This window comes from Ctenocephalides felis, unplaced genomic scaffold (assembly GCF_003426905.1).
Source record: "Ctenocephalides felis isolate EL2017-DRISC unplaced genomic scaffold, ASM342690v1 CF-g0.4_SCAFFOLD_01231, whole genome shotgun sequence".
In the NCBI taxonomy this organism is placed as follows: Eukaryota; Metazoa; Arthropoda; class Insecta; order Siphonaptera; family Pulicidae; genus Ctenocephalides; species Ctenocephalides felis.
In genome coordinates, this window is record NW_020537385.1 from 451 (window position 1) to 12,702 (window position 12,252).

At 33.9% G+C, this 12,252-nt stretch overlaps 3 non-coding genes across 3 annotated transcripts; 1 reads left to right on the forward strand and 2 right to left on the reverse strand.

Moving 5' to 3' along the window:
• Window positions 1-2,644: 2,644 nt before the first annotated feature.
• LOC113369324 lies at window positions 2,645-2,853 on the reverse strand. Its single transcript, XR_003366468.1, has one exon. It is a non-coding gene; the product is annotated as a small nucleolar RNA U3 (small nucleolar RNA).
• A 3,060-nt stretch (window positions 2,854-5,913) lies between these two features.
• Window positions 5,914-6,127, forward strand: LOC113369325. Its single transcript, XR_003366469.1, has one exon. It is a non-coding gene; the product is annotated as a small nucleolar RNA U3 (small nucleolar RNA).
• A 1,480-nt stretch (window positions 6,128-7,607) lies between these two features.
• LOC113369323 lies at window positions 7,608-7,820 on the reverse strand. The gene has a single exon (XR_003366467.1). It is a non-coding gene; the product is annotated as a small nucleolar RNA U3 (small nucleolar RNA).
• Between the last annotated feature and the right edge of the window lie 4,432 nt (window positions 7,821-12,252).

Sequence of the window (12,252 nt, forward strand, 5' to 3'; positions counted from 1 at the left end):
AAGCAGATCACCCCGAACATTAATCCAAGAAATGATAATCTAATAATTCCGCAAGAGATTAAGAAGCTAATTGCACAGAAACGAAGAGCAAGACCGTACCTGGCAACATTCTCATCTACCCAACGGATAAGACATCGCTTAATCATCTCAATAAACACGCTGAGGAAAAAATGAAAGAATGGAAGAATTGTACATCAGGTCGTATATATTGCAGTTAAATAGGTACGATAATTCCATATGGAAACCAATCAGAAACAAAAGTAAACCCCTACAACAAAACCCTCCTCTGAAAATAACCAACCAAAACGGATTCATTTGGCAAAAAGCAACGAAGAAAAAGCGGAGGCATTTGCTGATCATCTAAGTAGCATTTTAGCGCTCGAAATATTTCCCAGAATAATTTAATTAACAATTTCGTAAATCAACCCATACATTCTACACCGTTAGGACATTTTTCACCAAATGATGTCTTATGTGAAATAAAAGGATAAAAAATAGATCTTCGCCAGGTATGGATAAAATTACTCCAAAGATGTAAAAGAATTGCCTACAAAAGGTATTTTTATATATACAAATATTTTCAACGCCATACTTCAATACAATTATTGGCCCACAGCGTGGAAGACTGCAGAAATTATTATGATCTAAACAAACAAAAACCATCACACTGCTAGTTCATACCGTCCTATCAGTCTTTTATCGATATTATCAAAATTTTAGAGAGACTTTGTTGCAGAGATTGTCAGAAGATCATTCGAATGATAGTTGGATTCCTCACCATCAGTTTGGCTTCAGAAAAAATCACTCTACAATTCAACAATGCAACAGAACGGTGCCTCGTATTCTTGAAGCCTGAATAGAAGGAAACACAGCGTAGCCGTATTCTTAGATGTCAGTCAGGCTTTTGATAAGGTTGGCACTCAGGACTCCTATATAAAATCAAAACAACTTTTCCAAACTACTTCAATATCTTAAGCTCATATTTGCTTAATAGAAAATTTAGAATCAAAATTAAAGATGTGACTTCGAGCATCAGAAATATAGAATGCGGGTACCACAGGGCGTGTGCTAAGCCCTGTACTTTATCTTCTTTTCACAAACGATATGCCCACAGATGATCTTCTAACCATATGCACTTACGCCGATGACATAGCAATTATTTCATGCAATTCCGATATTAGAACAGCAACTTGTCAATTACAAAATTATTTATCTAGTCTCGAAAAATGGTTTTTAGATTGGAATATCAAAATCAATATCGAAAAATCTCAGCACATAATTGTTTCTCTAAAACATCACAACAGTCCACCTATCATCATGAACAATTCAATAATTCCACTATGCAATTCTGTTAAATATTTGGCATGCACATTGATTCGAAATTGACATGGAGAACGCACATTGAATATAAAAAGAAACAAATCCAACTGAAAAAATATAAAAGATTTTTACTGGCTTTTTGGGAGGAAATCTGAAATCTCTCTTGATAACAAGGTACTTTGTATAAAACTATCATAGTGCCCATTTGGACTTATGGAATCGAACTATGGGGTTGCTCTTGCAAATCTAACATAAACATCATTCAAAGGTGCCAGAATAAAATTCTGCGTATCCTTACTAATGCGCCTTGGTATATTTCGAATTTTTGCCTACATAAGGATTTGAAAATTCAACAGTCAACGAAATGATCAAGATTAGAAGTTCATCTTTTAACAACAAATTAATCCAGCATACAAATCCTACAATTCAAGCGATTCAGGGACCGATAAGAAGATTTGAGCAAGAAATGGCCTTCCGATCTACCAAACTCCTAGCCCAATGTCTGCACGCGTCCTGACGTAGTACGCGGCATACATCATCACGTCATCGTTCATTTATGTTATTATTTTTGTATTACTGTTTTAATTTGATTTTTATTTCAACTTTTTTTTCATTTTATATTCAATGTATTGCATTTTTTGTTTTTTGTATTTTTTTTTTGCTCATATCAATTTTGTAATAAGACATTAAAGTCTTGATTAACAAAAATAATTGTAACAAAAAAAAAAAAAAAAAAAATCTACTTTTTGCACTCGATCTCTGGAACCGCTAGACCTGCTTTTTCAAGAATGTAAACGGTACTTCAGTTTGTCAATGCAACGTAAATGTTTTTGGATTATTAGTCGGACGATCCATTCTCTTAAAAAATGAGTTACCGTTTTTGGCACTTTTTGCCCCGTATCTTCAGAATGGCTAGACCTGCCTTTGCCAAAACTAATCAGCAGTCTTCTTATCAATACGAATCGAATGTTATTTGAATTATTCAAATCGGTTGATCGGTGCTCCCAAAATCGTCGACGAAAATTTGTATCCGCACACAGACACATACATTTTTTTAAAGGTTGCCAAAATGTTTAGAAACCTTTGAAACGTAAATATATATAAATATTTCATTTTCGATTTTTTGCGATTACTTTAACTTGCCTTACGGGAAGTTAATGACCGTCTATTTTTGTATCTTGCTGATGAAACTTTTACTGTTCTCGAACGTCTTCTGTTCTTCATTCCACACTCCTATCATTGTGAATTTGAATATGAAGAACATAAAGAACGCCAAGTCGATGGTGTTGTTTTTGGAAAGCACAAGATAATAATATTTAAAGAGACCTCTCAGAAAGCATCACACCCATGACCAGAATCCACGAGGGATCTTGGCGAACGGTCATCGATGATGTTCAAACTCCAAATGAAGTTCGATCACCTTCTCACGCTCAGGGTGCGATGCTACAACTCATCTTCGAGGTCGCATCAACCACTTTGGGTGAAGAGATTGTGAAGACCTACTACAGAAATGATCCTGTGAAGTATGATCTTGCCAAAACGACGTTTCGACCGAGGCAAGCCAAGTCCTTTCAGGCTTTTGCGGCGATCACAGGTTAACATAACGCAGGTATACGATGCGGTGACATCTAACATCTAACATTCCATTTTCAAGTTTTGCTTATAGAAGCATGATACATGATACATGATAGAACTTCATAATATGTATATTATTTTTTCTAATTTAGTATTTGTCATATTTTCTTTAATTTTATTTTTATCTGAAACTTATCGCAAAAAATTCGATTTGCAGATTTTATGTGACTTCTACATTTCAAGTCATTCTAAATCGAATAAGACAATATTTAGAAAAATTATATGTGTGTCAATTTTCATTTTCAATTTTTTCGCCATTACTATAACTTACCCAACGGGAAGTTAAAAAGAAAAACAACCAGTTGGTATTGGTATTTTGCCTTGAGGCAAGTTACATGAACTTCCCGATATTTTTAAATAATCGACTTAATCAACAAAAAATAAAATAATTTATAAGTGATTAAAAGTATTCCAAGTGGATTTATTACACATATTTGAAAACGAACGAACACGTGAACTTGGAGTATTTTCTAAAAGCAAATTTTTACAAATCAATCATTTTTATAATTAAACCAGTTTCCGTAGGACTTTAATGGTTTAATATGTTCATTAAGATCAAGTACTCTATCGTTATACCAAGTAAATCGTCTAATTTTAATTTTAACAAACGTCAAAAAAACAACTCATTTTTTCAAACTTTGATGAATTTTTAAAATTAAACTACTTGTCCTACGGCAGTCTTATTTCAGTAAGTTCTATAAGGCCATGATATATATCGCCAAAAAAGTTTCATAAAAAAATCGGTTTAAAATTTTTTTCTACAGTTAATTACAAGAAAACGGCTCGGTAGATTTTCACTTAAAACTAATCAGTATCATTCCCAACTAATATCTTTCGAACAGTTTTCGATTTTTTAAAATCGGTTCGGTAGTATAAGCTTAAATGTGGACGAAAGGTTTAACACTTTTTTCCAAATCACAAAGAAACGGCTCGGCCGATCGTCGCACAAAACTGGGAAACGATAATCCTCATCTAGATACATAAAATGGTTTTTAAATTTCTGAAATCGGTTCAGGAGTTTTTGAGCAAACGTCGATGAAAGTTCTAATTTTGACAAATGCCAAAAAGACCATACTAATTTTTGCAAACTTTGACAAATTTTTAAAGCTAAACAAGTTGTCGTAGGGACGTAATATTTTAGTATGATCTAGAAGACTATGGTATCTACCGTCAAAAAAATAATAATAAAAATCAACGAAATATTTTTTTTTACCACCTTATTACAAGAAAACGGCCCGGCCCATCTCTACCAAAAACTAATCAGGTCGATTCCCAACCAATATCTTTCGAACGATTTTTGAATTTTCAAAATCGATTCAGAATTGCGGGCTAAAACGTGGACGAAAAACTTTTCACTTTTCTGCTGTTTACGAAGAAACGGCTTGTCCGATCGTCACGCAAAACTGACAAACAATAGTCCTCATCGAGATACATTGAAGGGCTTTTAAATTTTTGAAATCGGTCCAGCCGTTTTTGAGAAAACGGCGATTTACGGCAAATAATCTGTTGGTGCACACGCACACACACACACACACATACTTTTTCCAAATTTGGTCTCATTCGATTCAGAATGGCTTGAAACGTCGAGAAAACATAAAATTAGCGAATCGGATTTTTTGATGAAAACAAACTTCTCCTTCGGGAAGTTAATAATCGAGGAATATTAAATGTTTTCAAATAGATTCTTATAAATATTGTAACATTGTCTAATATTTATAAGAATTATATAAATTGAATTGCAAGGTTGAAATAGTTTGTTTAAAGTATATTAGAACTTTCGTCATAATTAAATTTAAAATCTGAATTATTTTCGATATACAAAAAAATTGAAAAAAATTTGAAAAAAATATATTTGAAAAAAAAATGTAAACAATTTTTTTCAGAACAAACAAACCTTCAAAACGTCGAGAAAAGCAAAAATTTTCATTTTCGGACCATTACTATAACTACCCTATGGGACGTTAAAAATACACTATACTAAGTACTAACTCATATCGACTAATAATGTCACTCGGATTATTTCTTTATGGCAATTATGCCGACAAGTGTAGAATGAGAAAGAGCTTTTTCGACAGCTTGTTATATTTGTAAAATTTGGTCATCGCTTGATGCTGAAACAATGGATTGCTTATATTTTTAAAAGCATATTTTAACACCATAAATGTAAGCATAATTTTAAAATCGTTTTGTGTAAATCTACTAGGACAAGATGATAGGTTCTGCAATATGATTGTCCAGAACTAACAATAATTGTTAAACAATTATTATTTTTTAAAGACAATCGGGCGAGCCGATGAAATTACCAGAAAAGTACAATGGTTTCATTTGTTTTTTTTTATTACTAATATAATAAATATCTTACTATATATTTTTAATATTATTAATATTTATTTAATTTCGATTTCATTGTTTTAGTTTTTCTATTGTTTATTAGCTTAGTTTTTTCTAACAAGCGCTAACTCTTTTGTATACGCCAGGAAATCCAAATTCAGCACATCTGTATCCATAAGATACCACTCCAATCAAATAACTTTGACCAAATTTTCCAAAAATATTCTGTAATAACAAAAAGTGATATATGAGAACTACTATTTGTTAAGAATAGTTGATTTAAATGTTGAAATGAACGAGTAAATTATTGGAGAGCTTAACATCAAGTAAAATCGGAGATTTTACAGATTTTTATATCATTTTTGAAGTTAAATACTACGTCATTATCAGTGGATATTAAATTTTTACAACTGCCAGTTATAGAAACTCATTTCTCTAACCGTTAGAGTCTGACGCATTTTGCCTAACGATAGCATAAACGTGCATGTACGCCCAACACTCCTTCTTTAAATAATAAGTAATGAAAATGAAACGGTAGGTGTCACCGCATCGTATACCTGGGTCACCTGTAATCGCCGCACAAACCTGAAAGGATTTTGCTTGTTTCGGTCGAAACGTCGTTTGGGCAAGATCGTACTTCACAGGATCATTTCTGTAGTACGTCTTCACAATCTCTTCACTCAAACGTGGAGTTGATGCGACCTCGACGATGAGTCGTAGCATTTGCACCTTGAGCGTGAGAAAGGTGATCGAACTTCATTTGGAGTTTGATCATCATCGATGACCGTTCGCCAAAATCTCTTGTAGATTCTGGTCATGGGTGTGATGCTTTCTGAGAGGTCTTTTTAAACATTATTATCTTGTGCGTTTCAAAAACAACACTATCGACTTGGCGTCCTTCATGTTCCTTCATATTCAAAAGAGAGATAGGAAGAAGTAATTAACATGTTCGGGGGGAACAGTAAGAAATCTCACGAAGATTCAAGAATGTACAGTGAATTTGTTTTTAAATTGGTTATGATATCCTAATTTTGAATAAACACCGTTGATAAGAAGAGTCAAATCATTTTTCGTAATTAAATAGTTATTAGTAATAACTCGTTCTACACAATGAATTCTATAGCATCATGCACCGTTAATTATTATTAGGCTCCTTTTTTAAGCAATGTGATTACGCAAGATAATTTCTTACTACGAGAAAATACAGTACAAATACAATGCCGTTAAATACAATACCGTTTATAAGGATAGTCAGATCACATTATATATTACTAGTTCTACACGATGAATGCTATAGCATGCACCGTCTAGTATTACGCTGTTTTAAGCCATGTGCTTGTCCAAGTTAATTTGTGACTACGGTAAGAAAAGATAAGAGATAAGATATATCGTAATACAAAAATACCTAAAGAATCAGTTACTCATTTACTTTGACCAGGTATAATAATTACAAAAACCTAAGGTTATATTAAATTAAATTCAAAGTTTGTCGCCCGCATGTGGTTTTCGGAAATTTTAAAAATCAGCTTTAATATTTTTTATTTAGACAATTTTTTAACCTGTTTTAATTGAGAGTTCATAACCGCTGGACCTGCCTTCTCAAAAATTTTATCATTTGTTCATGTTGTCAATACAAGTTTTCTGAATGATTAAAATTGAACGCTCCGTTCTCTTTAAAACTGAGTTACCGTTTTCGGCACTTTCTGCTCCGTATCTTCGAAACGGCTAGACCTGCTTTCGCAAAAAACTAACTAGCAATCAAATGCCTTATCAATGCAAATCGAATGTTTTTTGAATTATTCAAATCGGTTGATCGGTGTTCCCGAAATCGTTGACGAATCCGTATCCGCACACAGACACACACATACATCAATTTTTTCTAAGGTATGTCAAAATGTTCAAAAACTTTTGAAACGTAAAGATAAATTTTTATTTTCTATTTTTTTGCGATTACTCTAGCCCTACGTGATGTTAATAAGTTAAAAAAATGTCATTTGGCGGTCAAAAATGTTTATTGGACATATGTACATCAAATTATCAGACATTTTAAAGAGATTTTAATAATGTGTACACATTTTGTGTAAATTTTTTTGGGTTTTCTTCTACCAAGATTTTTAAATACTGTACGGAAAGTTCAAGTAATTTGCCTTAAAGCATGATGCCATCATGCACCCCTCACCACACCAGTTTTCTAATTTAATTCGTACACATAGCTATTTTTATCGTTAATCAAGCTGGCAAAGAGAAATTGTTAAAAAAAAAACTGTTATTGACGCCATTTTTCCAATATGGCGGCGCCAGTCATACATTAGTTTAAAGAGACCTCTCAGAAAGCATCACACCCGTGACCAAAACCCACAAAGGATTTTGGCGAACGGTCATCGATGATGATCAAACTCCAAATGAAGTTCGATCACCTTTCTCACGCTCAGGGTGCGATGCTACGACTCATCGTCGAGGTCGCATCAACTCCACGTTTGAGTGAAGAGATTGTGAAGACATACTACAGAAATGATCCTGTGAAGTACGATCTTGCCCAAACGACGTTTCGACCGAAACAAGCAAAATCCTTTCAGGCTTGTGCGGCGATTACAGGTTAACGTAACTCAGGTATACAAAGCGGTGACATCTACTTTTTCATTTTTAACTCTTGAATATGCGCGTTTATGCTTTAGTTTGGTAGTTTCTTTGTAAATCGAAGAAAAGTGAAAAACTTTTCGTCCACGTTTTTGCGCGCCTTTCTGGCGCTCTACTGCAGGTAGTTTAATTTTAAAAATTCATCAAATTTTGAATAAATATTTCAGTCAAGATTAGTGCCTAAAGTCGCTTTTGTGATAAAAAAGTCAATCAAGTCAATTAGAAATGGCTTTGGAATTACAGAAAAGTAAATGAACAGTCTACAATATTTCTCTAGTTTTGTAAAAAATTTTACCATTTATTTAAATCATTGAATAATATCTAGAACAACGTACATGATTTTCTATAGAAATATAAACAAAATTTGTACTTATTAATAAAAACTCTATAAAATATATAATAGTTTGATGTGCATATGTCTTATAATCATTTTTGTCCGCCAAATGGCATTTTTTACTATTTTCATTTCCGAAACCGCTAAATCAGCGTACCCAAAAATTTAATCAGATCTTCATTTTGTCAATACAAGTACAATGTTATTTGAATTATTGAAATCGAGTTTTCTCAAAAACTAAATTACCGTTTCTTGCGCTTTTTATCTACCCCGTATCTTCGAAACGGGTAGACCTGCCTCTGCCAAAAATTAATTAAAACATCTGCTTCTCAATAGGAATCGAATGTTTTTTGAAGTACCTACATAACTATACGTGTGCGTGTAGCACATGCATTTTTTCTGAGGTATGCCAAAATATTCAGAAACCTTTAAAACGTGAAGATATGCAAAAATTTAGTAAGGCCTGTTACTACTAACTCCTGTCACAATACGGCCCTAGCCGCCCTACTTCAAAATTGATTCACAACACACGACTCATATTTCATCGTACTAACTGATCGACTTAATGTCAAATCATCAGGCCATCAGTAGTCAATCAATATATTTAAATTTGATAAAATTTACTCACAAATCAGCTCTATGAGCAACACAATGAGCAGCGGTGAGCACATGTCTTCTAGTAATTAGAGCACCACCACATAACCACTTAGTTGTTCCATTTTCTCCACGGTAGCCTAAAGCGGCAACCCAGGGCCATTCTCCTACAAATTTGGATGTTTTGTGTAATAAATAATATTTTAACTTAAACTATTTAAATTATATTTTCCAATTCATTAAATCATCATATTACGGATATTATTTTCATGTAAATTCTATATTTTGCTCTCTTATTTATTTAAATTTACGTTATTATTTATCAATATTACTAGATGTTAACTATTTAACAGTCGTAATAAACATTGTAATTAAAAAAAAATTATTAAATCCGTAGCTATTTCTGATCTTTTTATTGATTGAGAAAATTCTCGAAAAAAATCTAAACAAAAATGAGTCAAATATTATTAACTTCCCGAAGGAGAAGTTTATGTTTTCATCAAAAAATCCGATTTGCTAATTTTATGTTTTCTCGACATTTCAAGCCGTTCTGAATCGAATGAGACCAAATTTGGAAAAAGTATGTGTGTGTGTGTGTATGTGTGTATGTGTGTGTGCGTGTATGTGAACAGATTTTTTGCCGTAAATCCACGTTTTCTCAAAAACGGCTGGACCGATTTCAAAAATTCAAAAGCCATTCGATGTATCTCGATGAGGACTATCGTTTGCGCTACGATCGGCCGAGCCGTTTCTTTGTAAATCGCAGAAAAGTAAACAATTTTTCGTCCACGTTTTAGCCCACAATTCTGAATCGATTCTGAAAATTCAAAAACCGTTAGAAAGATATCGGTTGGGAATCGTGCTGATTAGTTTTTGGTGCAGATCGACCAGGCCGTTTTCTTGTAATAAAAAGTTAAAAAAAAAATTTCGACAATTTTTCTTATTATTTTTTTGGCGGTAAATACCATAGTCTTCTAGATCATACTAAAAATATTACCGCCCTACGACAACTCGTTTAGCTTTAAAATTCGTCAAAGTTTGCAAAAATTGGTGTCATTTTTTTGGCATTTGTCAAAATTAGACCTTTCATCGACGTTTGCTCAAAAACGCCTGAACCGATTTGAGAAATTTAAAAGCTATTCGATGTATCTCAATGAGCACTATAGTTTGTTAGTTTTGTGACACGATCTGCCGAGCCGTTTCTTTGTAATTTGAAAAATAGTGTTAAACTTTTCGTCCACATTTAAGCTCAATCTACCGAGAAGAAAGAGTTAGATTTAGAATCTAGCGATTTTAAAAACTCAAAAACTGTTCGAAAGATATTAGTTGGGAATAATACTGATTAGTTTTAGGTGAAAATCTACCGAGCCGTTTTCTTGTAATTAACTGTTGAAAAAAAAATTAAGCCGATTTTTATGAAACTTTCTTTGGCGATGTATATCATGGTCTCATAGAACTTACTGAAATAATACCTTAATAGGCCTTACGACAAGTAGTTTAATTTTCAAAATTCATCAAAATTTGAGAAAATGAGTAGTTTTGTTGACATTTGCTAAAATTAAAATTAGATGATTTACTTGGTATAACGATAGATTACTTGGTCTTAATAAACATACTAAACCATTAAAGTCCTACGAAAACTGGTTTAATTAAAAAAAATATTGATTTGTAAAAATTTGCTTTTAGAAAATACTCCGAGTTAACGTGTTCGTTCGTTTTCAATTATGTGTAATAAATCCTCTCGGAATACTCCTAATCACTCATAAATTAATTTGTTTATTATTGATTAAGTCGACCGAAACAGCACTTGGACCAAAAGACTCGAGAACATAAATACTGACCCACACAAAATTTGGCAGACAGCAAAAAGACTGACGCAAAAACCAACATCCATACCTCCACTCAAATTAACTGACAATAATTACGCAACGACACCAGCAGACAAGGCGGAAATATTGGCAAAAAACTTTGAAAACATACATAAACAAAATGCCAATATGTCAAACGCAGACCTGAAACAAGACGTACACGAGACAATTCAAGACTTCACTGACCTCCACAGGGACAAAGACTTACGAATAGACCCTGCCACAGTTTCCGAAATAAAGACAATAGTTAAAAAATTACCGAACAGAAAAGCACCAGGACCGGACGGACTACAAAACATAATACTTAAACAACTGCCGACGAACGCCTACATTTTACTTACGCGCATAATAAATAGACTAATGACAAAAGGCTGCTTTCCCGCTTCTTGGAAAACCTCCATCATATTTCCAATAGTGAAGCCAAGGAAACAGCCAGACATACCACAGAACTACAGACCGATCAGACTCCTCAACACAATGAGTAAGGTAGCCGAAAAGGTACTACTCAAAAGACTTAACAAACACATAAGACACAACAAAATTATACCTGACACACAATACGGATTCAAAGAACGACACTCTACACTACACCCACTGACAAAACTCATAGAAAATACAGTACTCAACTTCAACAGACGAAACCATACCGGATTGGTGTTACTCGACTTTGAGAAGGCATTTGACACCATCTGGATGGACGGACTTGTACATAAACTTATCCAACTCAACTTTCCACCGTACATAACGAGAACTTTACACTCATACCTTTCAGACCGTAACTTCACTGTACAAGTAGACAACGGACTTTCGACGGTTAAACAAGTGACGGCGGGAGTACCGCAGGGCTCGATCCTGGGACCATCCTTGTTTAACGTCTACATTCACGACATACCCACTGACGCCGACACAACGTTACTGACGTTTGCTGACGACACTGCCATATACAAATCATCACGATCACCGACGCTACTGACTACAAAGATACAGACACACATAGACAAGCTGATGAAATATACTGACAAATGGCAGATTAAAATCAATCCGCAAAAGACGGAGGCAATTTTATTTACAAAGAGCCAAAATGCCATGACTAGACTGACTGACTTGGACAAAATTAAAGTATTGGACTGTGAAGTTGAGTGGTCGAAGGATGTCAAATATCTTGGTGTGACCCTGGACCATAGACTCAGCTTCACAAACATATTAATACAAAAATTGGACAGGCTTACGGGATGTTGAATCTACTGAGACCTCTCTTGAACCAGAACAGCCCGCTAAGCGTGAAGAACAAGCGAACACTTTACTTGACACTAATAAGACCGATACTGACATACGCCGCTCCGGCATGGAACGCGACGACTAAGACTAACTTACGAAAACTACAGACATTACAAAATAAGACACTACGACTCGTACTCAACAAAATAAGGAACCCACTGACTAGACATTACTACTCTTCAAAATACATACACAAACAGACTGACTTACCAACCATACTAGACTTTATAAAAAAGCTCACTGAGAATTTTATCT